The following is a 27,119-nucleotide window of genomic DNA, read 5'->3' on the forward strand; positions in this document are numbered from 1 at the left end:
TCCAGAGACCAAAGCTATGGATAAGTACATAAAGGAGAATCTGAGCAATGGGCGCAGGGTTTTTCTGTGTAGGAAAAATGGTTGGCCCCTGCATTGATTTTAAGGGCCTAAACAAGATCATGGTCAAGAACACTTGTCTACTATCTTTGATCTCTGTGTTATTCAACCAACTCAGAGAAGCCACAATGTTCTCTAAAATTGATTTGCGAGGTGACTACAGTCTCATCCGCATTAGGGAAGGTGATGAGTGGAAAAGAGCATTTAATACTCAATCCGGACATTATGAGTACTTGGTCATGCCCTTCAGCTTTTTTAATGCACCTACAGTTTTTCAGGACTTAATCACTGATGTTCTACGTGAATTTCTGGGAGTATTCATAGTAGTTTATCTGGATGATATTCTAATTTACTCTCAGAATTTGGAGCAACATAGAAGTCATGTCAAGCAAGTCCTGTTGAAGCTTCGTGAACACCAGCTGTATGCCAAACTTGAAAAATGCAAATTTGAAGTAGAAAAAGTCTCATTCCTGAATAGCGATGGTAATCGGTACTTGGTATGGGGGATGCTGAACAGCGGAGTAACTGGGAATCCAGACACTGAGCAGAGAAGAACACAAGGGGTAGCAACTTCATGGTGAACACTGGAGGATAGTGTTGAGCCTAGGATGCAGTCTCAGCAAATGATCACTGGAGAAGCGAAGTTGCATAGTCAACTTATTCTTCCTAAGACTAAGCTTAAATACCCTTAGGTAGCTGGTCATTGGCCGAATGAAGCAACTGACCGACCACAGGCTGCCAGTAGAGGATACTAGTCAGATGACTCGAACCAACATGGACGTGCCAATGTCCACGCTAATGGAACCAAGACGTGCACATGAGGATTCTAGCAGACCCTGGGGAGAATACTCCACCACAACCGCTCCTAGGCCTGGCATCCACATGCCTCGAAGCACGAAGACAACAGCGTACGGGTGAGTAGCGCCTGATCCCAGGCCGCCCTCCTGACAAGCTGTTCCTATATGAGAGTTGGGACAGTGGCTCTGTGTAAGCGGGACAGTGGCTCTGCATAAGCCGGGAAAGCAGCGGAGGGCTGTAATACAAACTAAGAGAATAAACAGTAAAAAGGTAGCGCTATATAGAGTATTCTAAAATTCCTCTATTTCTGGATGCTACAGCTGCTGCAAACAATAGCCAGGTAGTGTCCTGGTGATATATAGAATGTAAATCTCAAAGAAATAAGCATTGCTTGTAGCATTCAATTAATAGGGAAAAAGATATTTATTCATACATAAGTCAAATATTGAATATAAAATATATATACAATTTCAAGCAAACTAAAAATAGGAGAATTGATTCCCCACATATAATTTAAAAAGTCACAACCTTTACATATAATAATTCACTGAAGGGTGAAACGGTAAAAAAAGATGAAAAAACACCTGCATATATTCAGTTTCTAGTATTCTTATGTTTAGAATTTGTATCGGAACAGTTCCAAAGGTAATAATATCTCTTTTTGTTAGTAACAAAAATAGTTTACTGAGTGAGAGAAGAAATGTGCTCCAGGCAATGTCCCGGTATATTGGAGAGCAATAGGGGATAAATGAAGCCACTGTACAGCCCCGTACCAGCCCTTTACATGAAGGTAGGTGTCTCACATCCAGGTGGGGGGACAGTCACCTGGGATAAATACCTGTATTGTCCCTGGTGTAGTTATCAGGTGGAGCTGGTAGTTGAGAGGCTCAGGTTCCAGTGCAGTCGGCAGTAATTGTTTCCCACGGCATAGACTTGTCTCGTATTAAGGGATATGGGACGTCCGTGGCAGCGGCAATGAGTTCATATAACTCAAATGTAGTGACTCGCTGTGTGACCAAGCCGGGCAGGGTGAAGTTCGGCAGCTGCAGTCTGCAAGCACCCTCCCGGAAAGGAAGTCTGATGATATGCGGTTAAGTGTGCTGCATCAAAAAACGGGCTCTTCCTATGGTGGTAATTGTCCCAAAGCTCCGTATGTGCAATAGTCACTATTACCGGTCACTGTTTGAAAATCAGCACGATGTCCCGTATAAATAAGATGCTCAGTTTCCAAAGGTGCAGGTGTTTAGCGTATAGCTTAGGATCAGTCACCCTTCAGCAAGAGGCTAACGCGTTTCCCTGTGTATCACAGCTTCGTCAGAGGCAATGTGAGAGAGTGTTGTCTCCAGATATTCCTGATATAAATACCTGCTCTCATAATTGTCAATTGAAAAGTTCTGGAGACACTCTCATGAATAGCATAGTATTGTATTCAGCTGCGAGTCATGTGTTCACATGGTCTCCTAATCATCAGCGCTATACAAACACAATTACAATTAGAATCTTGCTTCTAGATTTACTATAGTATACAGATAACAGTCGAGAGAACATGGAATGCTTTAAATAATAATTAAAATCTAGACCTATATTTGAAGATCAAAGGTGGAACAATTAGATCTTAGTTCTATTCAGTGTTTCTTCACTATATAATATCTAATCCATTTAGCACACAAAATACATTTAAATACAAACATAGCATGGACAGGTATCCACAACCAAGGATATATAATTATCCTAAACACAAATTGTTATTATTTCTAGGGACTTATTTCTTTTTTAATAATTGTATAGACAGTGCATAAAACATTCCTTCATATATAGATATATCCATTATACATCTTTAGATTAACATATAATCCTATTCATACTAAGAAAGAATAATAATAAATAAAGAAATATATTAATAGTAAAAAATAAAAATAATAATTAATAAATAATAAATAATAATAGGATACATAAAGATGATGAAAGTTATTTCATAAACATATACACACCTAGACTTCTCTTTCTAAGGATCTAATGAAGGTAGTTTCTACATTACATGTGAAAAAATTCTATCTGATGTTCTTTATTCCACAAAGAGGAAGAGACCTAATATGGGCAAAGAGAAATGGGAACATAATCCATCTCCTCTATGTTCTACATATAGAGATACTGGATAGTATTAACCCCCAAGAAATAATATTCCTTTTGTTCGGTATAAATGGTTCTTATAAATAAGGGCATGTATTTTACTATTTATATAAAACACTCCTAATAAATAATAGGGGATAGAATATAGGATCTAGTGGTCGGAGAAAAAGCATACAATAAGGGCATTATAGATAAAAAAGAAAAAAACTTTCTATTTATTTCATTTCCGGTAACACCAACCTTTTATTATTTACCTAAATTACATAAATCTCTAGTTTCGCCCCCAGGACGCCCAATCATCTCTGGGATAAATTCTTTGGTCTCTAACCTTTCATTTTACATAAATTATTTTCTTCAACCTCGGGTAACCACTTTGAAATCGTACATTAGAGATACTAGTCATTTTTTACATTTAATACAGAACATTACATGGCAGGACACATATGCATTTCTGACACTGGATGTGTCAGCATTATACACCAATATTCCACATGAACTAGGTGTTTCCACGATCAAATCAAGGCTGTCTAGGGATAATGATTTAACAGAGGACCATCAAACATTTATTGTGGAGTGTATAAATTTCATTCTCCGTCATAATTATTTTTTATTTCAGAACAATTATTATCTACAAGTAATGGGGACCGCTATGGGTGCCAGGTTCGCACCCAGTTATGCCAACCTCTACATGGGCGACTTTGAGTCTTCCCATGTGGAGGGTGGGCCCTGGGCTGCGAACCTGGCGCTCTACGGTCGATATATAGATGACTTATTTATAATATGGAATGGGTCTAGGGAAGCAGCCATTTCATTTGTGGAGTATCTTAATTCAAACACATATAACTTAAATTTTACATATACCTACAGTACGTCTATCATCAACTTCTTGGACATTACATTGGAGATCCAAGACAATACTATAGTTACATCAACATTTTGCAAACCAACGGATGCTAATAATTACTTACATTTTTCTAGCGGTCATTATAGACCATGGAAAACTAATATACCGAGGGGGCAATTACTGAGAGTTAGGAGGAACTGTTCTGACCAAGAAATTTTTAATAGACAAGCAGAGAATATGATGAACCATTTCAGAGAGAGACTGTACCCAGAACCATTGTTACAGAAAGCAATACAAGATACAAAGAATCTTAGTCAGTTAGATCTACTATATAAAAAAGATAAAGATAAGGTAAATTTATGTGAAGCAGAGGAAGAAAAACTATTAAATATTTCTAAGTATAATTGTAAGTCATTGGAGATCAAAAATATTATTTAAAAAAATTATTCTATCTTAAAATGTGATCCCATTCTTAGTAATAACGTTCCAAATAAACCTATGGTAATCTATAAAAAGAATAAAAATTTGAAGAACATGCTAGTACCTAGCTATATGAGGGATTCACCCAAAAAACAACCTAACATTAAGGAACAATGGTTACCAAGTAGACCAGAAGGTTTTTATAGGTGTGGGAAAAATCAATGCATCACTTGTAAACACGTTTATAAGGTATATAATAAATTTACACCTCCATCTGGAAAAATTCAAATGATTATAAAACAATTTATGAATTGTGACACTGATTTTGTGGTATATTTATTATTTTGTGATTGTCCACTGTTCTATGTGGGCCGCACTACAAGACCTATTAAAAAGAGGTTCTTAGAACACAGACGAAATATCATAAATTGTAAAACTAATCATAGTGTATCCAGACATTTTAAGGAAAGTCATAATAGTAAAGGAGATTGTCTAAAAATTGTGGGCTTAGAACATATAAAGAGTACGGATCGGGGCGACGACCGTTATCAACGTCTATGCCAACAAGAACTGTACTGGATGTTTAAACTTAATACCATCTCTCCTGAGGGTTTGAATGAGGCGGTAGAATTGAACTGTGTTCTCTAAAGAGGGGATGTAGGGCGCAGATGCAGGATTGTAGGGACTATGCAGTCCTGCTATCCTGCACAGCACCCCGCACCACTCATTTATATTGGATATCAACTTATGCCCCATTACGATATTGCTCCGACCACTAGATCCTATATTCTATCCCCTATTATTTATTAGGAGTGTTTTATATAAATAGTAAAATACATGCCCTTATTTATAAGAACCATTTATACCGAACAAAAGGAATATTATTTCTTGGGGGTTAATACTATCCAGTATCTATATGTAGAACATAGAGGAGACGGATTATGGGCCTGATTCAGAGCCGGACGCAATTAGTGCTCGCTAGTCCTGAAAATAGGGGTGGCTATTCAAATGAACCGTTCGCTGTTTGCGGTCTGTTCACGCCTCTAGGTCTGAACGAGCGAACAAAACTTGCGGTCGTTTTTCGGGAAACTACGCCCCCTGGCCGCTCGCATCCTACGTCATGTCCGCTCTTTATTAGATTAATCGAGTACATCGAACAGGGTATGAACTGCTCGCTATTCTTGTGGTCAGTTTTTGCTACCACAACTTTGCGAGCAGTTCTGGCTATAAAATAACCCAGTGACGTGGTCAATGACGCTGCTGTTTTAATTATGCACACCCATAAAACGCCCGTTTTGACCTTTAAGCACGTATGCGTTCGGATCTCCACTCCCCGTTTTCAAGCACCTTCCCCTGTTACCACGTACATACGCCTTTTTCTGTCACTCAAATTATCAGGCATTCGCTATTTTGCGAGCACATGAATTTCGACCGCACTGACTGGTTCGCGCATGCGTATAACGATCCGTACGCATGCGCAGTTGGCCAAACATCGCTCGGAGCGAACGAGCTGCCGCTTACGAGTTGCTCTGAATCAGGCCCAATGTTCCCATTTCTCTTTGCCCATATTAGGTCTCTTCCTCTTTGTGGAATAAAGAACATCACATAGAATTTTTTCACATGTAATGTAGAAACTACCTTCATTAGATCCTTAGAAAGAGAAGTCTAGGTGTGTATATGTTTATGAAATAACTTTCATCATCTTTATGTATCCTATTATTATTTATTATTTATTAATTATTATTTTTATTTTTTACTATTAATATATTTCTTTATTTATTATTATTCTTTCTTAGTATGAATAGGATTATATGTTAATCTAAAGATGTATAATGGATATATCTATATATGAAGGAATGTTTTATGCACTGTCTATACAATTATTAAAAAAGAAATAAGTCCCTAGAAATAATAACAATTTGTGTTTAGGATAATTATATATCCTTGGTTGTGGATACCTGTCCATGCTATGTTTGTATTTAAATGTATTTTGTGTGCTAAATGGATTAGATATTATATAGTGAAGAAACACTGAATAGAACTAAGATCTAATTGTTCCACCTTTGATCTTCAAATATAGGTCTAGATTTTAATTATTATTTAAAGCATTCCATGTTCTCTCGACTGTTATCTGTATACTATAGTAAATCTAGAAGCAAGATTCTAATTGTAATTGTGTTTGTATAGCGCTGATGATTAGGAGACCATGTGAACACATGACTCGCAGCTGAATACAATACTATGCTATTCATGAGAGTGTCTCCAGAACTTTTCAATTGACAATTATGAGAGCAGGTATTTATATCAGGAATATCTGGAGACAACACTCTCTCACATTGCCTCTGACGAAGCTGTGATACACAGGGAAACGCGTTAGGCTCTTGCTGAAGGGTGACTGATCCTAAGCTATACGCTAAACACCTGCACCTTTGGAAACTGAGCATCTTATTTATACGGGACATCGTGCTGATTTTCAAACAGTGACCGGTAATAGTGGCTATTGCACATACGGAGCTTTGGGACAATTACCACCATAGGAAGAGCCCGTTTTTTGATGCAGCACACTTAACCGCATATCATCAGACTTCCTTTCCGGGAGGGTGCTTGCAGACTGCAGCTGCCCGGCTTGGTCACACAGCGAGTCACTACATTTGAGTTATATGAACTCATTGCCGCTGCCACGGACGTCCCATATCCCTTAATACGAGACAAGTCTATGCCGTGGGAAACAATTACTGCCGACTGCACTGGAACCTGAGCCTCTCAACTACCAGCTCCACCTGATAACTACACCAGGGACAATACAGGTATTTATCCCAGGTGACTGTCCCCCCACCTGGATGTGAGACACCTACCTTCATGTAAAGGGCTGGTACGGGGCTGTACAGTGGCTTCATTTATCCCCTATTGCTCTCCAATATACCGGGACATTGCCTGGAGCACATTTCTTCTCTCACTCAGTAAACTATTTTTGTTACTAACAAAAAGAGATATTATTACCTTTGGAACTGTTCCGATACAAATTCTAAACATAAGAATACTAGAAACTGAATATATGCAGGTGTTTTTTCATCTTTTTTTACCGTTTCACCCTTCAGTGAATTATTATATGTAAAGGTTGTGACTTTTTAAATTATATGTGGGGAATCAATTCTCCTATTTTTAGTTTGCTTGAAATTGTATATATTTTATATTCAATATTTGACTTATGTATGAATAAATATCTTTTTCCCTATTAATTGAATGCTACAAGCAATGCTAATTTCTTTGAGATCTACATTCTGTAATACAAACTGGCAGTCCCCAGGAATCCTTCTCTGATTAAGTGGGGTGGAAGGGATCACTGCTGATGACCACAAACTATTAGCGGTCCCCGGGAATCCTCCTCTGAACAATTGGGGAGTGAAAGGATCACCGCCGACGACCGCTGATCACGAAAGCTGACAAGCGGCAGTGTGTATTGAAAAACCCTCTCTTGGACATTAAAGACATTAAAGAGTGGAGAGGTAACATATGAGCAGCTGGTATAACAATTTGTTCGCAAATTGTGAATACGGCTACATAATGCTCTTGAACTGTGTATTTTTCAGAGTGGACTGCTGTTATACCATCTGTGGGAGGAAATTATTTAAAAGACTATTTATATATTTGCGCTTTCTACCTGGAGCTTGCTATATATATTTTCAATTGACTGAATCTGCTGCTAATATTGAACACCGGGGTATGCAGGAAAACAACACTTTGGCTATATCCCCTGCAAAGTACTGAATCCAGGATATACATAGTATCAATAATTTTCTGCATGAGTAAATTTGTTGCATTCTATGAATATAATGTTTTATTGAATGTTTAGATTTATGAATAATCCATATTTTATTATTATTTAATTTCTTTTATAAGTGTTATTCAACCGTAATTTTAATAAATAGGATATTTCTATATTATCTGGAGAGCGCTCCTTTTATTTTTCCTGATCTCCCAAAAGGATCCTGTGAATAATAAATTACATCCATCTGCATCCCTGTCCCGAAAATTTTATTTTGCAGAGACAAATTATGATGTAGGCAATCCAGAGCTGTTGGCTGTCAAATGGGCCCAGCGAAGATTGGAGACACTGGCTGGAGGGGGCTAAACATACCATCGCGGTGATCACTGACCACAAGAATCTACTATACATTGAATCTGATAAGAGATTTAACTCCAGACAGACACGTTGGGCTCTATTCTTTACTCCATTCTATTTTGTCATCACCTATAGACCCAGGTCTAAAAATGTCAAAGCAGATGCCTTGTCTCACAGTTTCATATATGAACATGAGACAGTGATTTCCGATGCCACTTATTCCTGCGATGTCTACTCATGCTGGCTTAACCCAAGATCTTTCTAGTCAATTTCAAGCTATGCAAGCACAAGCTCCAGCAGAAACTCCAGAAGGATGTTTGTATTAGGGGTGTGCACCGGCCACTTTTCGTGTTTTGTGTTTTGGTTTTGGATCTGGATCTTTCTTCGTGTTTTGGATCTGGATTGGTTTTGCCAAAACCACCCTTCTGTGTTTTGGGTTCTGGGTTTTGTGTTTTGGATCTGTATATTTTTTTAAAAAAAGCATAAAAACAGCTGAAATCACAGAATGTGTTGATTTTTCTGCTCCTATGCTATTAATAACTTCAAAAACCTTAATTTCCACTCATTTCTAGTCTATTGTGAACACCTCACACCTCACAATAGTGTTTTTATGTCCAAAAGGTTGCACCGAGGTAGATGGATGACTATGCTAAGCGACACGAGTGGGCAGCACAAACACGTGGCCCATCTAGGAGTGACACTGCAGTGGCAGACAGGATGGCAGTTTGAAAAACTAGGCCCCAAACAGTACATAATTCAAACAAAAAAAAGAGGTGCAAGATGGAATTGTCCTTGTGCCCTCCCACCCACCCTTATGTTGTATAAACAGGACATGCACACTTTAACAAGCCAATAATTTCAGCCCCAGGGTCTGCCACACGACTGTGGTTGAAATGATTGGTTCTTTTGGGCCCCCACAAAACAAGCTGGCAATTAATCTGTCCCTGCACAAACTGGCTCTACGGAGGCAAGATGTCGTCCTCATCCTCATCCACCGATTCCTCACCCTCTTCAGTGTTGTGTACATCCTCATCCTCACAGAGTATTAACTCGATCCCGCTGGAATCCACCACCACAGGTCCCTCTGTACGTCCTGGAGGCTGGTCTCCCTGGAAGAGTTGATAATTCATTTTTATGAACATCATCTTCTCCACATTTTGTGGAAGCAACCTCCTACGCCTTTCGCTGACAAGGTTCCCGGCTGCACTAAACACTCTTTCGGAGTACACACTGGAGGGGGGGCAACTCAGGTATTAATAGAGCCAGTTTGTACAGGGGCCTCCAAATTGCCTCTTTTTCCTGCCAGTACAGGTACAGACTGTCTGACATGCCTACTTGGATGCTGTCACCGATGTAATCCTCCACCATTCTGTCAATGGTGACAGTATCATATGCAGTGACAGTAGACATGTCAGAAATTGTTGCCAGGTCCTTCAGTCCGGACCAGATGTCCAAACTTGGTCCTGCCTGCCCTGCATCACCGCCAGCGGGTTGCTTAGGATACCTAAGTTTTTTCCTGGCAGCCCCAGTTGCGGGAGAAAATGAAGAAGGAGCTGTTGACATGTCACGTTCCGCTTCAGCTGACAGTGTTTTCACCAGCAGGTCTTTGCACCTCTGCAGGCTTGTGTCGGCCGGAAAAAGAGACACCACATAGGCTTTAAACCTAGGATCGAGCACGGTGGCCAAAATGTAGTGGTCTGATTTCAACAGATTGTCCACCCTGGAATCCTGGCAAAGCGAAAGAAGGGCTTCATCCACAAGTCCCACATGCCGAGCGGAATCGCTCTGTCTTAGCTCCTCCTTCATTTTCTCCAGCTGCTTCTGCAAAAGCCTGATGAGGGGAATGACCTGACTCAAGCTGGCAGTGTCTGAACTGACTTCACGTGTGGCAAGTTCGAAGGGCTGGAGAACCTTGCACAATACGGAAATCATTCTCCACTGTGCTTGAGTCAGGTGCATACCCCCTCCTTTGCCTATGTCATAGGTGGATGTATAGGCTTGAATGGCCTTTTGCTGCTCCTCCATCCTCTGAAGCATATAGAGGGTTGAGTTCCACCGCGTCACAACCTCTTGCTTCAGGTGATGGCAGGGCAGGTTCAAGAGTGTTTGCTGGTGCTCCAGTCTTCGGCACGCTGTCGCTGAATGGCGAAAGTGGCCAGAAATTTTTCGGGACACCCAGAGCATCTCCTGCACGTCCCTGTCGCTTTTTCAGAAAATTCTGCACCACCGAGTTTATTGTGTGAGCAAAACATGGGACGTGCTGGAATTTGCCCAGATGTAATGCCCGCACAATATTGGTGGCGTTGTCAGATATCACAAATCCCCAGGAGAGTCTAAGTGGGGTAAGCCACTGGGCGATTATTTCCCTCAGTTTCTCTAAGAGGTTGTCGGCGGTGTGCCTCTTACTGAAACCGGTGATACACAGCGTAGCCTGCCTTGGAACGAGCTGGCATTTCTGAGATGCTGCTACTGGTGACGCTGCTGCTGTTGCTGCGTAAGGTGATACATCTACCCAGTGGGCTGTCACAGTCATATAGTCCTTAGTCTGCCCTGTTCCACTTGTCCACATGTCTGTGGTTAAGTGGACATTGGGTACAACGGCATTTTTCAGGACACTGAGGACACTTTTTCTGACGTTTCTGTACAGTCTCGGTATCGCCTGCCTAGTGAAGTGGAATCTAGACGGGATTTGGAACCAGGGACACACTACCTCCATCAATTGTCTAAATCCCACGGCGGATACTGGACGCACGTCTAACACCAACATAGCAGTCAAGGCCTCAGTTATACGTTTTGCTTCAGGATGACTGCTGTCGTACTTAAAGGACTGTTGGAGGGTCAATTGTTTAGTAAAAGTAGTGGTGTTCCTACTTCCTCTCTGGGATGATGAACGACTCCCAGCAACAGCGGCAGCAGGAGGCGTAGCAATGCAGGATCCTCCGGAGGAATCCCGGATAGGAGAGTCAGTCATGCCAGTGACATGGCCTGCAGGACTACTTCCGATCCTGACTAAGGAGGTAATTGATGAGGAGGGAGTTGACGGTGTGGTTTGCAGGCGCTTGGATACAACAGGACAACGGGATTTAGGTGTCCCTGGACTGCTTACGGTCTTAGCCAAAGTTTCTGAACTTGACAGTAACTTTTTATGAACGCGCTGCAGGTGCCGTATAAGGGAGGATGTTCCTAGGTGGTTAACGTCCCTACCCCTACTTATTCCACCTTTACATATGGTACATATGGCAAGACAGTTGTTGTCCGGATTTGGATAGAAATATTGCCAGACCAAAGAGGTGGAATGTTTGGTCTTCTGCCCAGGCATGACCGTGATGGGCTTTTTCATCCCACGGACAACAACTGTCTCCCCCGGAGCCTGATTTAAACAAACCACATCACCATCAGAATCCTCCTCGCCAACTTCCTCCTCCTCCAGTATCCTCATCCTGTTGTACTTCAACAGTGACATCTTCAATTTGCATATCAGCAAGTGGACTGTGGGTGCTCCTTTCAGCACTTGCAGGGGGCGTGCAAATGGTGGAAAGAGCCACCTCTTCCCGTCCAGTGCTGGGAAGGTCAGGCATCGCAACCACCACCACACTTGGACTCTCCTTGGGGATTTGTGATATCTTCTTAGAACGCACAGTTCTTCGCTGTGCTTTTGCCAGCTTAAATCATTTGATTTTTTTAGTGGGAGGAGGGCTTCCATCGTCATGTGAAGCTGAACCACTAGTCATGAACATAGGGAAAGACCTTAGCCATTCCTTGCCACTCCGTGTCGTAAATGGCATATTGGCAAGTTTACGTTTCTCTTCAGAAGATTTAAATGTTTTTTTCAAGGTCATTTTCCTGAACTTTGTCATTTGGGATTGTATGTGCCCTCTACTATGACATTGGGCATCGGCCTTGGCAGACGACGTTGATGGCATGTTATCGTGTATGTCATGACTAGTGGCAGCAGCTTCAGCACTAGGAGGAAGTGGTTCTTGATCTTTCCCTATTTTATTTTTATCGGAGAAAGTTTGGTCCTCCATTTATGTTATATTGATATATATGTGCGGCTAAGGCGCACACAAACACAGAAAATAATTTTTTATTTTTGTTGGAGACTAGTGCACTTTGTGGGTTACACCACCCTTTAAGAACTGAGCCAGCCGGCCCTTTACTTATGGGACACAGGCGGACGCTTGGTGCTGCTCCTTCGTTGATGCACGTGCAGCCACAGTGCACACAATTCACAAACACAGAAAAATATATTTTTTTATTTTGTTTGGAGTGCCCTTTGGGGGTTACAGCACCCTTTAACGGACAAGCCAGCCGGCCTTTTACTTATGGGACACAGGCGCACGCTTGGCGCTGCTCCTTCGTTGATGCACGTGCAGCCACAGTGCACACAATTCACAAACACAGAAAAATATATTTTTTTATTTTGTTTGGAGTGCCCTTTGGGGGTTACAGCACCCTTTAATGGACAAGCCAGCCGGCCTTTTACTTATGGGACACAGGCGCACGCTTGGCGCTGCTCCTTCGTTGATGCACGTGCAGCCACAGTGCACACAATTCACAAACACAGAAAAATATATTTTTTTATTTTGTTTGGAGTGCCCTTTGGGGGTTACAGCACCCTTTAACGGACAAGCCAGCCGGCCTTTTACTTATGGGACACAGGCGCACGCTTGGCGCTGCTCCTTCATTGATGCACGTGCAGCCACAGTGCACACAATTCACAAACACACAAAAAAATTTTTTATTTTGTTTGGAGTGCCCTTTGGAGGTTACAGCACCCTTTAGCGGTCAATCCAGCCGGCCCTTTATTTATGGGACACAGGCGCACGCTTGGCACTACTTTGTTGATGCACGTGCGGCTACTGCGCAAACAAATCACAAACACAGAAAATAATTTTTTTTTTGTTTAGAGTGTACTTTGGGGGTTACAGCACCCTTTAACGGACAAGTCAGCCGGCCCTTTACTTTTGACACAGGCGCACGCTTGGCACTACTTTGTTGATGCACGTGCGGCTACTGCGCACACAATTCACAAACACAGAAAATATTTTTTTATTTTGTTTGGAGTGTACTTTGGGGGTTAGAGCACCCTTTAACGGTCAAGCCAGTCGGCCCTTTACTTATGACACAGGCGCACGCTTGGCACTACTTTGTTGATGCACGTGCGGCTACTGCGCACACAATTCACAGACACAAAAAAATATATTTTTTTATTTTGTTTGGAGTGTACTTTGAGGGTTACAGCACCCTTTAACGGACAAGCCAGCCGGCCCTTTACTTATGACACAGGCGCACGCTTGGCACTACTTTGTTGATGCACGTGCGGCTACTGCGCACACAATTCACAAACACAGAAAATATTTTTTTATTTTGTTTGGAGTGTACTTTGGGGGTTACAGCACCCTTTAACGGACAAGCCAGCTGGCCCTTTACTTATGACACAGGCGCACGCTTGGCACTACTTTGTTGATGCACGTGCGGCTACTGCGCACACAGTTCACAAACACAAAAAAATATATTTTTTTATTTTGTTTGGAGTGCCCTTTGGGGGTTACAGCACCCTTTAACAGGCAAGCCTGCCGGCCTTTTACTTATGGGAAACAGGCGCATGCTTGGCGCTGCTCCTTCGTTGATGCACGTGCAGCCACAGTGCACACAATTCACAAACACAGAAATTTTTTTTTTATTTTGTTTGGAGTGCCCTTTGGGGGTTACAGCACCCTTTAGCGGTCAATCCAGCCGGCCCTTTATTTATGGGACACAGGCGCACGCTTGGCACTACTTTCTTGATGCACGCGCGGCTACTGCGCACACAATTCACAAACACAAAAATATATATTTTTTTATTTTGTTTGGAGTGCCCTTTGGGGGTTACAGCACCCTTTAACGGACTAGCCAGCCAGCCTTTTACTTATGGGACACAGGCGCACGCTTGGCACTACTTTGTTGATGCATGTGCGGCTACTGCGCACACAATTCACAAACACAAAAAAATATATTTTTTTATTTTGTTTGGAGTGCCCTTTGGGGGTTACAGCACCCTTTAGCGGTCAAACCAGCCGGCCTTTATTTATGGGACACAGGCGCACGCTTGGCACTACTTTGTTGATGCACGTGTGGCTACTGCGCACACAATTCACAAACACAAAATAATATATTTTTTTATTTTGTTTGGAGTGCCCTTTGGGGGTTACAGCACCCTTTAACGGACAAGCCAGCCAGCCTTTTACTTATGGGACACAGGCGCGCGCTTGGCGCTGCTCCTTTGTTGATACACGTGCAGCCACAGTGCACACAGTTCACAAACACAGAAAAAATAAATTTTTTTTAGCACTTGGGGGGAGCACCCCTGACGGACAGAGCACCCCCTGGACAACACTACAGCACCCCTTTAGGACTGGGACACTGCACAGGACTTTGGAGTGGACACAGCCCCTATGGACAACTGACTGCACAGCACAGTCCAGCCAGCCCCTATGGACTTTGAAGTAGTGGACATAGCCCCTATGGACAACTACACTACAACACTACACTACACAGCCCAGCCAGCCCTAACTCCCACCCTCCCTCTTCACTGTCCACAGCTGAGTGAGAAAATGGCGCCGACGCGGGTACCTTATATAGGATCCAAAACCCGCGAGACCCGGAAGGCGGGATGATGACGTTTTGCCTCGATTTCAGATCCGAGTCAGGCGGGAAAAGTCGAGCCTGACTCGGATCGGCCTCGGATCGGGGGGGCTCGGGGGGGTTCGGATTTCAGAAATCCGAACCCGCTCACCCCTAGTTTGTATGTACCTGAATGTTTGAGAGGTACCATTTTGTCAGATATCCATGCCAATAAAGTGTCCAGGCATCCTCGTAATTCAAGGACTTTGGAGTTGTTGTGCTGTTCAGTCTGGTGGTTTCAATTACTCAGGATGTTAACGAATTTGTTCAAGTGTGAGAAATCTGCCCCAATAATAAAATTCCTTGAATAATTCTACTGGACCACTTTTGCCTTTGGCCGTTTACACCAATCCATGGTCGCATATTTCAATGGATTTTATTGTTGAATTGCCCAGATCCTCCGGGTGTGATACCATTTGGGTGCTGGTGGACATCTTCAGCAAGATGGCTCATTTTGTCCCACTGAACAAGTTTCCCTCTGCCAAAGAACTTGTTTAATTGTTTATCAAGCATATCTTTAAGTTGCATGGCTTGCCAGTGGACATCGTGTCTGACAGGTGTACCCAGTTCATCGCCCAGTTTTGGAAATAGTTTTCTCCAGCACTGGGAATTAGACTGAGTTTGTAGTCTAGATACCACCCACAGTTGAATGGTCAGACAAAACGACAATAAATCAGTCATTAGGGGCGTGGCTTGGTAGCCTAAGATGGTGGACGCTATTCCCTGTGCTCCACATTGGCTTCACCGGCTTTAGAATTTCCTTGCCTACTAGTTGGGTAAATATTAGCCAGTCTCCACCCGGTGCCCTGCTGAAGGTGTGGACGCCCGATTGAGCCGGTTTGCGGAGCTCCTTGTGCCCTGCTGATGCCAACGCTGTTGTTCCCCCGACGGAGACCTCTCCTGGGAGATTCCCACCGCCATTTCCCTCACTGCCTGGCTCTGCCCTCTCACTGATAAGACGGCTCGTCCAGTGCCCAGACACCGCCGCAGATTGCGGCTGCACCACCTCTCACTCTGCAGCGGGTCCCGTGGCCGGCACATGACCGCATTCTCTCCCTACAGAACCGCTGCCTCCCGCTGATACACTTATACTGGTTTCCATTGTGCTGGCTGTTCCTACATCCAGAACCACACCGCAGGGGACTACTGTTGACAAGTTCTCCACTGCCATCGGCTGACTTGCTTATCCAGTGAATTGGACCTCCCGGAGAGCACCATCAACAACTTTTTCTCCCAAGTACCTGCATGCCCCCCTGCCTGGTTCCAGATTACAGGTATCCCTAGCTGCAGCTTGACTGTTCCTCCTCTACCGGTGCTGGAGCTGCATCTGGTGGCCACTGCATATATTTACATCCCAACTGCACACTTACACTACTGCAAGTATTGCCGTTGATATTAGTGGGTTCGAATTTTCATATGTTACAGCTGCGTGGCCTATAAGGTGCGGCCGCACATTATACTATATGACCTAGCGACTTTGTTACTACAGTACTAGATATATGTAGTTTTCCCTTACAGTGGGTTAACTCTTCCCATTCAAGTTCCAGGTGTGCCTCGCTGATAAGAAGTTACAACTCCCCCCTACACTTTTCTATGTTTTAATATACATACATATATATTTACTTTCTGACCTCAACCGCCACTATGCCTGGTAGGCACAAGAAATCAGGTTCTCAAGGCCTTTTATCCTACTTTAAAGCAGCCCAAGCAAACGACTCTCAGAGACCGCCCTCTACTCCGTCATTTGGCGATGTTTCTGAGGTGGATTCAGAAGCGGAAGATTCGGCGGCCCCATCTACCAAAGCAGATATCGCTGCTAACCTAGTTGAGATGCGAAGCTTCCGTAAGGCTATTCATGATGAGGTCCACAAAGCTCTCTCCGGCCTACAAGCAGAGGTCACTGACCTAGGTTACCATGTAGATGCTCTCGAGAGGAACCAAGAAGAGATCATTAGGTTCCAACAGATGTCTGAACATCCAACTAACTCAGGACCTTGTGTTGATTGCTGTCAAACAAGAAAACCTTGATAACAGGGGACGTAGAAATAATCTCCGGATCCAAAATATCCCTGAGTCTGTGGAGTCTACCCATCTTGAGGATTATCTTTTACATCTCTTCCGCTCCCTTGCCCCTTCCATTTCGGATGATATGCTTCTCCTCGACCGAGCCCATCGGGCCCTTCGGCCTCACTCCCAAGCTTCGGACTCACCAAGAGACGTAATACTTAGGTTCCACTACTTCAAGGTGAAAGACCAGGTCTACTCCCAGGCCAGGCATTCTCCCAACACTGCCTTTGAGGGTGCCAACCTTTCGATCTTTCAGGCGCCTCTTACCCTGGCTAAGAGACATGAAATGAAAGACATCACCAAAATACTACGTGACCATAACATCCGCTATCGCTGGGGCTTCCCCTTTAGTTTACAGATTCGAGCAGATGGCAAGCTTCTTTCAGCAAGGTCCCCAGACGAGGCCTTACATCTGCTCTCACAATTGCATCTTCCACCTCCTGCCACGAGTGGCTCTCCCAAGGATGACGTGAGGCCCTCACCCTCGAGGGCTGCTGGTCCTCAGGAAACTGGTGTGAGGTCCTTCCCTCAACGAGCTCCGAAGAACGTCTGGCGCACAGTTGGCGCTAGTCCTCATTCTGCTGCAGTGACCTGATTTACCTACTGTTCCCCCTCTTTGTCACTTAATATTTTTCCCTATGTGGGAACTAGGTCCCTTTATTGGACTTATTTTTGCTAATGTTCAGTTGTTTCTCTTATTGATACCGATCTTAGGGCCTGATTCAGAGCCGCTCGTAAGCGGCCGCTCGTTCGCTCCGAGCGATGTTCGCACAACTGTGCATGTGTATGGGTCGTAATGCGCATGCACCAACCAGTCAGTGCGGTCGGAAATCGGGCGCTCGCAAAATAGCGAGTGCCTGCTAATTTGAGTGACAGGATGAGGCGTTTGTGGGTGGTAACAGGGGAAGGTGCTTGAAAACGGGGAGTTGTGATCCGAACGCAGGCGTGCCAAACGGTCAAAACGGGCGTTTTAAGGGTGTACATAATTAACAAAGCAGCGTCATCGGCCACGTCACTTGGTTGTCTCTTAGCCTGAACTGTTCGCATGATTGCGGTAGGAAAATCCTACCACAAGCACTGCGAGCAGTTCAGACGCCTTTCGATGTACTCAATTAATCTAATAAATAGCGGAGATGACGTAGGATGCGAGCAGCCAGGGGGCTTCTTTACAAAATAGCGAGCGCATGTTTCGTTCGCTCGCTCAGACATAGAGGTGTCAACAGACCGCAAAGAGCGAGCGCTCAATTTAAATATCCGGCCCCTTTTTCGGAACGAGCGAGCGCAAATAGCGTCCGGCTCTGAATCAGGCCCTTAGTTTCAGATTAATATTTGGTTACATTATACTGTGTAATGCTCTATAACAATGTTTCCATTTCCCTCTTAGTGTACCCTCAGCTGTCCCACTATCTTTGCAACTTTTTCTAACTCCACAGGTCACCAATTTGTCCTCCCATTTTTGGTGTTGACTATTTTCCTGACCTGGTCTGCCCAATGTCTTTCCTCGTATTATTTAAATTATTAAAATAGATACTAGGGCAATGTATAGTTCTAATACTAGTTGCTTTATATAGACTAGGACTAAGAGGCTTCATGAACTCATGGACCTTGTTGCTCAATTAGATAGATTCCATAAAGCCTCAGGCGCAGCGGATGATTATCGTAAACTTGTGGCTGCCAGAGGAGAACTAGGCCTCCTTCTTACTGCAAAAGCTGAGACTTCTCTTAAATGGCTTAATCAAACATTTTATGAAAAAGGGGATAAAGCTGATAGAATGCTGGCGTCTGGATTGCGATATAAACTCTCACAGAACAATGTTCTGATGATTAACTCTCGCTCAGGCGACTCTATTAGAATTCCCTTGCTTATCACTGAAGAGTTTCGTAAATTTTATAATAAACTGTATAAACTCTCATCTTCTTTGGATAATTCTCTCCCTACTGAGGACTCTATACAAATTTTTTTAACCAACTGTAATTTACCTAAACTATCTTCCTCAGCCCTTGAATCCCTAAGTGTTGAAATTGAGGCGCAGGAGATCTCAGAAGTGATAAAGTTCACAACACACACTATAACCCATCCCAATCACATACACAAGACACACCCAACCCCAACATGTACATTAGTAACCACCACGCAATCAGCCCCTGCACACACCTGCACCTCATCACCATTCAGAAAGTCGCTGCACACACCTGCACCGCATTACCATTCAAACACACCATTGGCCCAATCTGATTACACTCATCACTCCAGCCAGTCCCTGCACACACCTGCACCTCATCACCATTCACCATTCAGCAAGTCCCTGCACACACCTGCACTGCATTACCATTCAAACACACCATTGGTTTAATCTGATTACGCTCATTACTCCAACCAGCCCCTGCACACACCTGCACCTCATCACCATTCAGCAAGTCCCTGCACACACCTGCACTTCATTACCATTCAAACACACCATTGGCCTAATCTGATTACACTTATCACTCCAGCTAGTCCTTGCACCCCTGATCTTTGCTTTGGTTATTGAACCCCTTGCAGCTCAAATTTGCCTTCATTCAGATATTAGAGGTACTTTACTAGGAAAGGCAGAATATAAAGTGTCCCTTTTTGCCTATGACGTTCTTCTAACTTTAACTTCTCCCCATATGTTTCTACCAAAACTCTTTCAAGTTTTGTTCGAATATGGCTCTCTCTCGGGCTATAAGATCAACCTTTCTAAAACTGAATCTCTCGCACTCAATATTTCACCCATGGCCTTGGCTCTCCTGCGTTATAATTATAACTTTGCCTGGTGCCCCTCTAAAATTAAATATCTGGGAGTTTATATAACAAGCAGATATGCAAACTTTCCCCCTCTGCTCAAAACAATTAAACTAGACCTCCTCCGATGGCGTGATCTAATTATTTCCTGGATAGGTAGAATAGTGGCAGTTAAGATGAACCTCGTGCCTAGACTACTCTACCTCTTTCAGACCCTCCCTGTTGCTGTTCCCAAATCGACTTTATTACAATTACACTGTTCAATTTGTATGGAAATCCAAGCCTCCCGTATCAGTTTTCTCACTCTCCGTTGCCCCATTACCAATGGGGGCAACGGGTTTCCTGATGTTAACCTCTATTATTACGCTACCCATTTAAGCCAGGCAAAAGCATGGTTTGCTCCCTCCCAGGTACCTAGGTGGGTAGAAGTCGAGGCTAATTCATGCGATATCCCTTTTATGTCCACTATAGTAGGTTTAGCTGCACCTGAAAGAGCCTCAATCTGTTCGCTTACATCTGGTTATTTCTTTTACATGCTCCGTTTGGGATCACTGTACAGATGTGTCCACATACATCTTACCTCCATACGCTACAGGGCTCGTTAAACAAAACCTGTGAGCACCGACCGTCTTTTCGTGCGACTTTTTACCTTTCAATACACATTATCCACAAATATGACGTACAAGCAGCTTCTGCTGATTAAAATGATATGCGGCATGCCTATATTCTGTGTGCAACTGTGGGTGCATCTGCATGTGAAATGCTACATTACAGTGTCACAGCCGCTGACACTGTAATGTATCATCAACGAATGCAGATGCACCTGCAGTCGCACACAGAATATAGGTATGCCACATATCATATTAATCAGTCCTATTCTCATTGCTGTGCGAATAAGATGCATTTTAAGGCTAAAAGTGTTGCATAAAAAGATGCTTGGCACTACCAAATCACACCACAGCATGGCGTAATGAAGTAAGATGTATGTGGACACATCTGTACATCTCACTATAATATTACCTCCTACCCATCCCCTGTTGCTCCTATATGGTTTAATCCGGCGTTTTCCCCGGGTTTCAACCTCGCCTGCTTCTCTCCATGGATTAAAGGTGGGGTTAGGGTGGTATCTGATATCCTCGACTCGGGTAGGTGCGCCTCACTGGGTTCCATACAAAATAAATTCAACATATCTTCTATCAACACTTTTACTTATATTCAAGTTCGACATTTTATCAATTCCCTCCTAATTCAATTGATAGATCTTTAACATCATTTAAGTCTTTGGGTCTCCGTAACCCTCTCATGAAAGGTATCATATCTGTTATTTATAACTTTTTGCTCTCTGTTAAACTCCCAGATACGCCAAATCATTAACTTCAGTGGGAAAAAGATTTAGGGAGTCCACCTGAAGGGAACACATGGTCTGTGGTGCTGGAGAGGGTGTCTAAGTCCTCTATTTCTTCCTTAATTAAGGAAAATGCCTACAAGGGTTATTATAGATGGTACCTGGTACCTGCCCGTTTGCACAAAATGTATCATTTGGCCTCTGATCAATGTTGGAGAGTGTGTGGTGAAATAGTTACTTTTATACACATATGGTGCTCATGCCCTAAAATAGTCCAATTCTGGGATGGGGTTACCAGTCTCCTCTCGGAAATTTTTAAAATACCACTGATTAAGTCTCCCTGGTCTTTCCTCCTTGGCTGTCCACTTGAGGGCCTTAATAAACATGCTGATAAGCTCTCTTCACATATTTTGAATGCAGCTCGATGTCTAATTGCAAGACACTGGAAAGATATTGACCCTCCTCCTCGCCAACAACTCATAAATAAAATTTGGCACGTGGCGGCCATGGAGAAAATATCAGCTTATCTCCACAACACCTCCCATAAGTTTCTCATAGTTTGGGGTGACTGGTTCCTATATAATAACACCACACCACATGGAAACCTGCCCTCAGGCTTTTCGAACCTCCTACTCTAACGTTCAGAATTAATTTATATTAGTCATTTGTTTATTTTCTCTTCATTTTACCATGGCGACTTTTATTTAAGTTTACGCAATATACAATGTAGACCCGGATTCAGCCTCTTTCCCACTTAACCTGTCCCCCATCTTATTCTTCCTCTTTTTCTTCCTTGTCTTTTCTCTTAATTTCTCCCTTCTCTCTTTTACACATTTTTCTGTTTCCTACTTGTTCTCTTTTGTATTTTGTATTATTATTGACAGTCTATTTTGAATATGTGCTATGATATACAGCAATCTTTTTTTTTATGTTTCATCTGTTTCCAGATTGGTTTATTGCTATATATGTCTTTTGGATACTTTATTATCCTATATTTTTGTCTCTGGAATATGTCAAATATTTTTCTTGTCCATGCACATATTGTTGTACTCTATTTATGTAGAATTCAAAATAAATTTTGTTAAAAAAAATAAATCAGTCATTAGAACAATATCTGAGATGTTACATTTCTAAGCTTCAAAACGACTGGGTGGAGCATTCATCACATATAATAGTGCATGTCAATTATTCACTAAAGTTTCTCAGTTTGATTGCATCTACGGATATCATTCTAGAGCAAATTAATTTTCCTCAGTAATGCCTGGTGCAGTATCTTCCAATGTAAACATGACTTCTTATTTAAAGTTATCTGGAAGAAAGTACATTCTGCTCTCAACAAGGCTTTATTCTGTTCAAAAGTCTTTGCAGATAGACTTTGCTTGCCTCTCTGATGGTGGTATAGAGGGTGCATGCCTCTCCAGTGGTGGTGGGGGCGCATGCCTCTCAGATGGAGGTGTTGGCACATGCCTCTCCGGTGGTGGTTGGAGTGCATATAGGACCTCCCCGGTGGTATTGGGGGCTCATGCCTCTCCAGTGGTGTTGGCAGTGCATGCTTCTTCAGTGGTATTGGGGGCACATGCCTCTCCGGTGGTGGTGCATGCCTCTCCAGTGATGGTGGTGGGACCGCATGCCTCCCCGATGGTGGTATTGGTGCATGCAGTAACACTTTGGTGGTATTGGGGGCTCCTGCCTCTCCGGTGGTGGTGGTGGGGGTGCATGCGCTCCGGTGGGGGTGCTTACAGTACTTCTCTGGTGGTATTGGTGCTCATTCCTCTCCGGTGGTGGGGGCTCATGCTTTTCCGGTGGTGGTGGGGGTGCATAAAGTACTTATCTGATGGTATTGGGGGCTCATGCCTCTCCGAAGGTGGTACATGCCTCTCTGGTGGTGGTGGGGGCGCATGCCTCTCCAGTGTTGGTGGGGGCATATGTCTTGCTATTTATGGCTCCTGGATGTAAGAGCTGTGGCATTTTTTGTGGTGGGCATTTTTGTAATGGTATGCAACCATCCCACCTCAAATTAAAATAAGCATGCAGACGAACACCAGCGAAAGTGGTGATGGGGACTCTGGCCTCTCTGTTGATTATGGAGTACCTGGCCTCTCCAATGGCCTTGTCTTTTGCAATGCTTCTGCTGGTGTCTCCAAAGGTCTCGGGGGTGCTTGTCTCTCCTATGATCAAATAGGATCTGGCCTCTGCCATGGTCTCAGGAGTGCTGACATCTACCATGGTTGTGGGAGTGCTGGCCTCTCCGACTGTCTCTAGAGTGCTGACCTCTCCCACTGTCTCCAGAGTGCTGGCCTCTCCAGTGTCTTGGGAGTACAAACCTCTCCCACTGCCTTGGGAGTGCTGGCCTCTCCCACTGTCTCAAGAGTGCTGGCCTTTACCATTGTTATAGGTGCACTGGTTTCTGCTAATGTCAAGGGGATGCTGGCCTCTACTATGGTTGAGAGAGCGCTGGCCTTTTCCACTGTTTCTGGACTGCTGACCTCTCTCATTATCTCAAGAGTACTTGTCTCTCTGATGGTCTTGGGAGTGATGGTCTCTCCTGTGGCTGAGAGGGTGTTGGCCTCTTCAGTGGTCTTTGGGTATGCCGGTCAATCCGATGGTCTCGGGAGCCTATACAAATAAAAGAATATAGTATAAAACAGTGACACAACTATAAAGATAAATGTGTGAAGTGAAAAAAATGTTGCCAAATGTCTAACATATATTGAGACATTCATGAAAAGTGTTTCACAGGTAACTGCTTAGAGTATGTGGCATTGCAATCAGTAACCAGACTATCAATATTCTGCTATAGTTTAAATAATGAAAGCAAATGCATAATTGCAGTGGGAAAAACTCGTGCTACACAGTTAGGTTAGGGAACATGTCTGAAAGCTGCTGTACAAGTAACTGTAGAATAGATAGTGTTTCCCCTCAGCAACCAACCATTAGTATATGTGCCAGGTTTACACCAGGAGAAAACAGCAGAACATTGGTAGAAGCAAATACTATCTTTACCAAACCAATACATAGACAATATAGTATTTTAATTAAGTATCATTGATATACATAAAACAGTGTGGGGGTAATTCAATTCCGAGCAATGTGCAGTCATGATATGCAGATGAGCGGGTTTCATACATAAAGTCGACAATGAAAAGATAAACAAGTATTTGGTTGACACCAGAAGATTGACATGTCAAAAGGTAGACAGTACAGAAGGTTGACAGGTTCAAAAGGTTGACGTGGAAATGGTTGACGTAGTCTGGGTGGCTGATGATGTGGTTCGTGCTGAATTCCCGATTCGCAATGCCGGGATGGGACCACAATGAGGCAATCTCATTATCACGCTCAACCACTTTGCCGCGGCGCCCCTTGTTGAGCTGGTCTGGCTGCCCTCTCCTTTCACCTTCCTGATATCACTTAGACTTGAATCACTCAATTTAACCCTGCTTCTCCTGCTGCTCGCTTTTGGGGGCTATTTTTTCCCTAAAGCTCCTCACCTGGTAACTTTCAGCGTGGTGGTATGGGTATTCTTTTCACTTCTCATTGCACCTATCATATCATTACCCCTGAGCCCTCCTTTTTCTTCTTTTCCTTTTCATGCCATTCTGTCTGCCTTTTCCACCTTGTTCATCTGCAAACTCTTTGTCCCTCCGTAAGCATCCTTGTCAATTTTGCCACCTCACTTAGCCACTTCTTCTGATAACCCTTCCCTCATCTTGGGTGACTTCAACTTTACCCATTGATAATCTCATGGGTCTGCTGACCCCAAAACTTCTCTTCTTTGCTTCTTTTTTTTACTTTACTCAATGAATGTCCTACCCTTATTGCTCCAGTGGTCATGATTTTTTCCTAGTCTTTACCCAATGCTGTGACTTTTCTGATTACACCAACCTCTACTTCTGTCTCTCTGACCACGACCTCATCTCCCTCTTGCTCTCTTGTTCCAACACTACCTTTTCCAATACTACCCTCAACCTGCACAATCTTTTCACCCTTAACTCTTATTATTTTTCCATCTTCCTCAACCTGCTTCTTCCTCCCATCTCCACCCTTTCCTTCCTTGACAGGACTGTTGCCCTATAAAACTCTAACCTTACTTCTGCCCTTGAATCTGGAGCACTGGTGGTTATAGCAATCTCTAACCATCCCCACCCCAAACTCACACTCTAGACTGACTTGTTACCTCCAAAAATGCTCCCACACCATAGATCGACATTGGGGAAAATCATGCTCACTCTCTGGCCTCCACTGCAAATTTAAATCTCTAATCTCCTCTCAATTCTACAACATCGACAATTTGTTTGCCATCTTCAAGTCCATTCTTTGCCCTGCCACTCCCCTCCATGTTCACTGCTATTTATTTTGCTTCTTTTCCTCCAAAATTGCTACTTCCTGGACATTTCCTCCTAAAATCCATCTCCTGCTACTCCCCTTCCTTCTATTACTAGCCAACTCACCACTTCCTCCCCCTTTACCACTGCTGTCAGAGTCTATTCCCTCCTCTTGTTCTCTCCCCCCTCCACCTGCTGCTCCTTTGACTCAGTTTCTTCCCATTTCCTCTGTTCCGTCTCTTTTGATGCGTGCTCCAACCTTGCTCACTTATTTCATATTTTACTCTCCTCCCTCTAATTCTAACTAAAACACTCTTGATCCTAACTCCCTCTCTAACTACTATCCCATCTGCCTCTTTCCCTTTGCCTCTTAAGATCTTGGAACGACTTCTCTTCCAATACCTGTCCACCTTCCTGTCCTCCCACTGCCTCCACCTGCTTCAATCTGGCTTTTCCTTTCTTCACTTCATGGACACTGCCCTTACCAATGTCACTAATGATCACCAATAAACCTAAGGCTAATTTTTCTATCCTTATCTTCTTGACCTGTCAGTTGCCTTTGACACAGTTTTGACCACCCTCTCTTCTTTCAATAAACAGTCTTATCTCTTCTATAGACACTTCTCTCTATGGCTGTCATTGTTCCCCTTTTCCCACACCAGGGCTCCCTTTCCTCCCCATTTCACTCTTTCCATTGCTAATATTATCCTTTCTCCCCATGAAGGCAGCCATATCTCTTATTCGGGATGTAGTTAATAGACCGATGGACGCAATGCTGTCAGTCTAAATCCCGAGATTGCCTGCCCGACAAGGGACGTAAGATAGGCGTCGAAATGCTGACGCCTATCTTACTCCCGACGCCGGAAGACCGACCCCCGCCATCCAGATCGTCCTCGGACAGGTAAGGTATAACACTTAGCCTGGGGATGGGGGGTTAGGTTTAGGGACTCCCAGGGGGACTTTGGGTTAGGCACTCCCCCGGAAAAGGTTAGGGTTAGGCTAGGGGAAGGGGGGGGTTAGGCACTAGGGGGGAGGTTAGGGTTAGGCCCCCCTCGGGAAGGTTATGTTTAGGGTGTGGGGAGGGGGGTTTTGGGTTAGGCACCCCTGGAGAGAGGTTAGGGTTAGGCACTAGGAGGGAAGGTTAGGGTTAGGCACCCATAAGGGAGGGTTAGGGTTAGGTGGGGGAGAGGGGAGGGTTAGGGTACTTACCAACGCCCGATCTGTCGCACTGTCGGCTGTTGAGCCGCCTGTAATTCAATCCCATTCCCTCTTATTCATGTCCTTGGCATCTCTTACCTGGACTATTGCAATCTATTACTTTCCTCTGTACTGCCTCTCCCTCTTAAATCTATTTTCAGTGCTGCTGTTCCTCTCATCTTCCTATCTCATCGCTTTGACTCCTTCACTGACTCCCCTTGCTCTACTGAATAAAGTTTAAGCTTCTAACCCTCACTTTCAAAACACAAAATCACTCTTCCCTTCCTACATCTCCTGGTATTAAGCGTTATTCTGCTTGTGCAAACAGCATGTTTCCTAGCACAGACAGGAGCCGGAAGTAACTGTCGCATATTCATATTCATTAC

At 43.7% G+C, this 27,119-nt stretch overlaps 1 protein-coding gene across 4 annotated transcripts in view; it reads left to right on the forward strand.

Moving 5' to 3' along the window:
• Positions 1–27,119, forward strand: part of LOC148506705 (uncharacterized) — a 383,360-nt gene that overhangs the window by 40,981 nt on the left and 315,260 nt on the right. The window lies entirely within an intron of this gene.

This window comes from Taudactylus pleione, unplaced genomic scaffold (genome assembly GCF_031769625.1).
Source record: "Taudactylus pleione unplaced genomic scaffold, aTauple2 ptg000397bl, whole genome shotgun sequence".
Taxonomy (NCBI): Eukaryota; Metazoa; Chordata; class Amphibia; order Anura; family Myobatrachidae; genus Taudactylus; species Taudactylus pleione.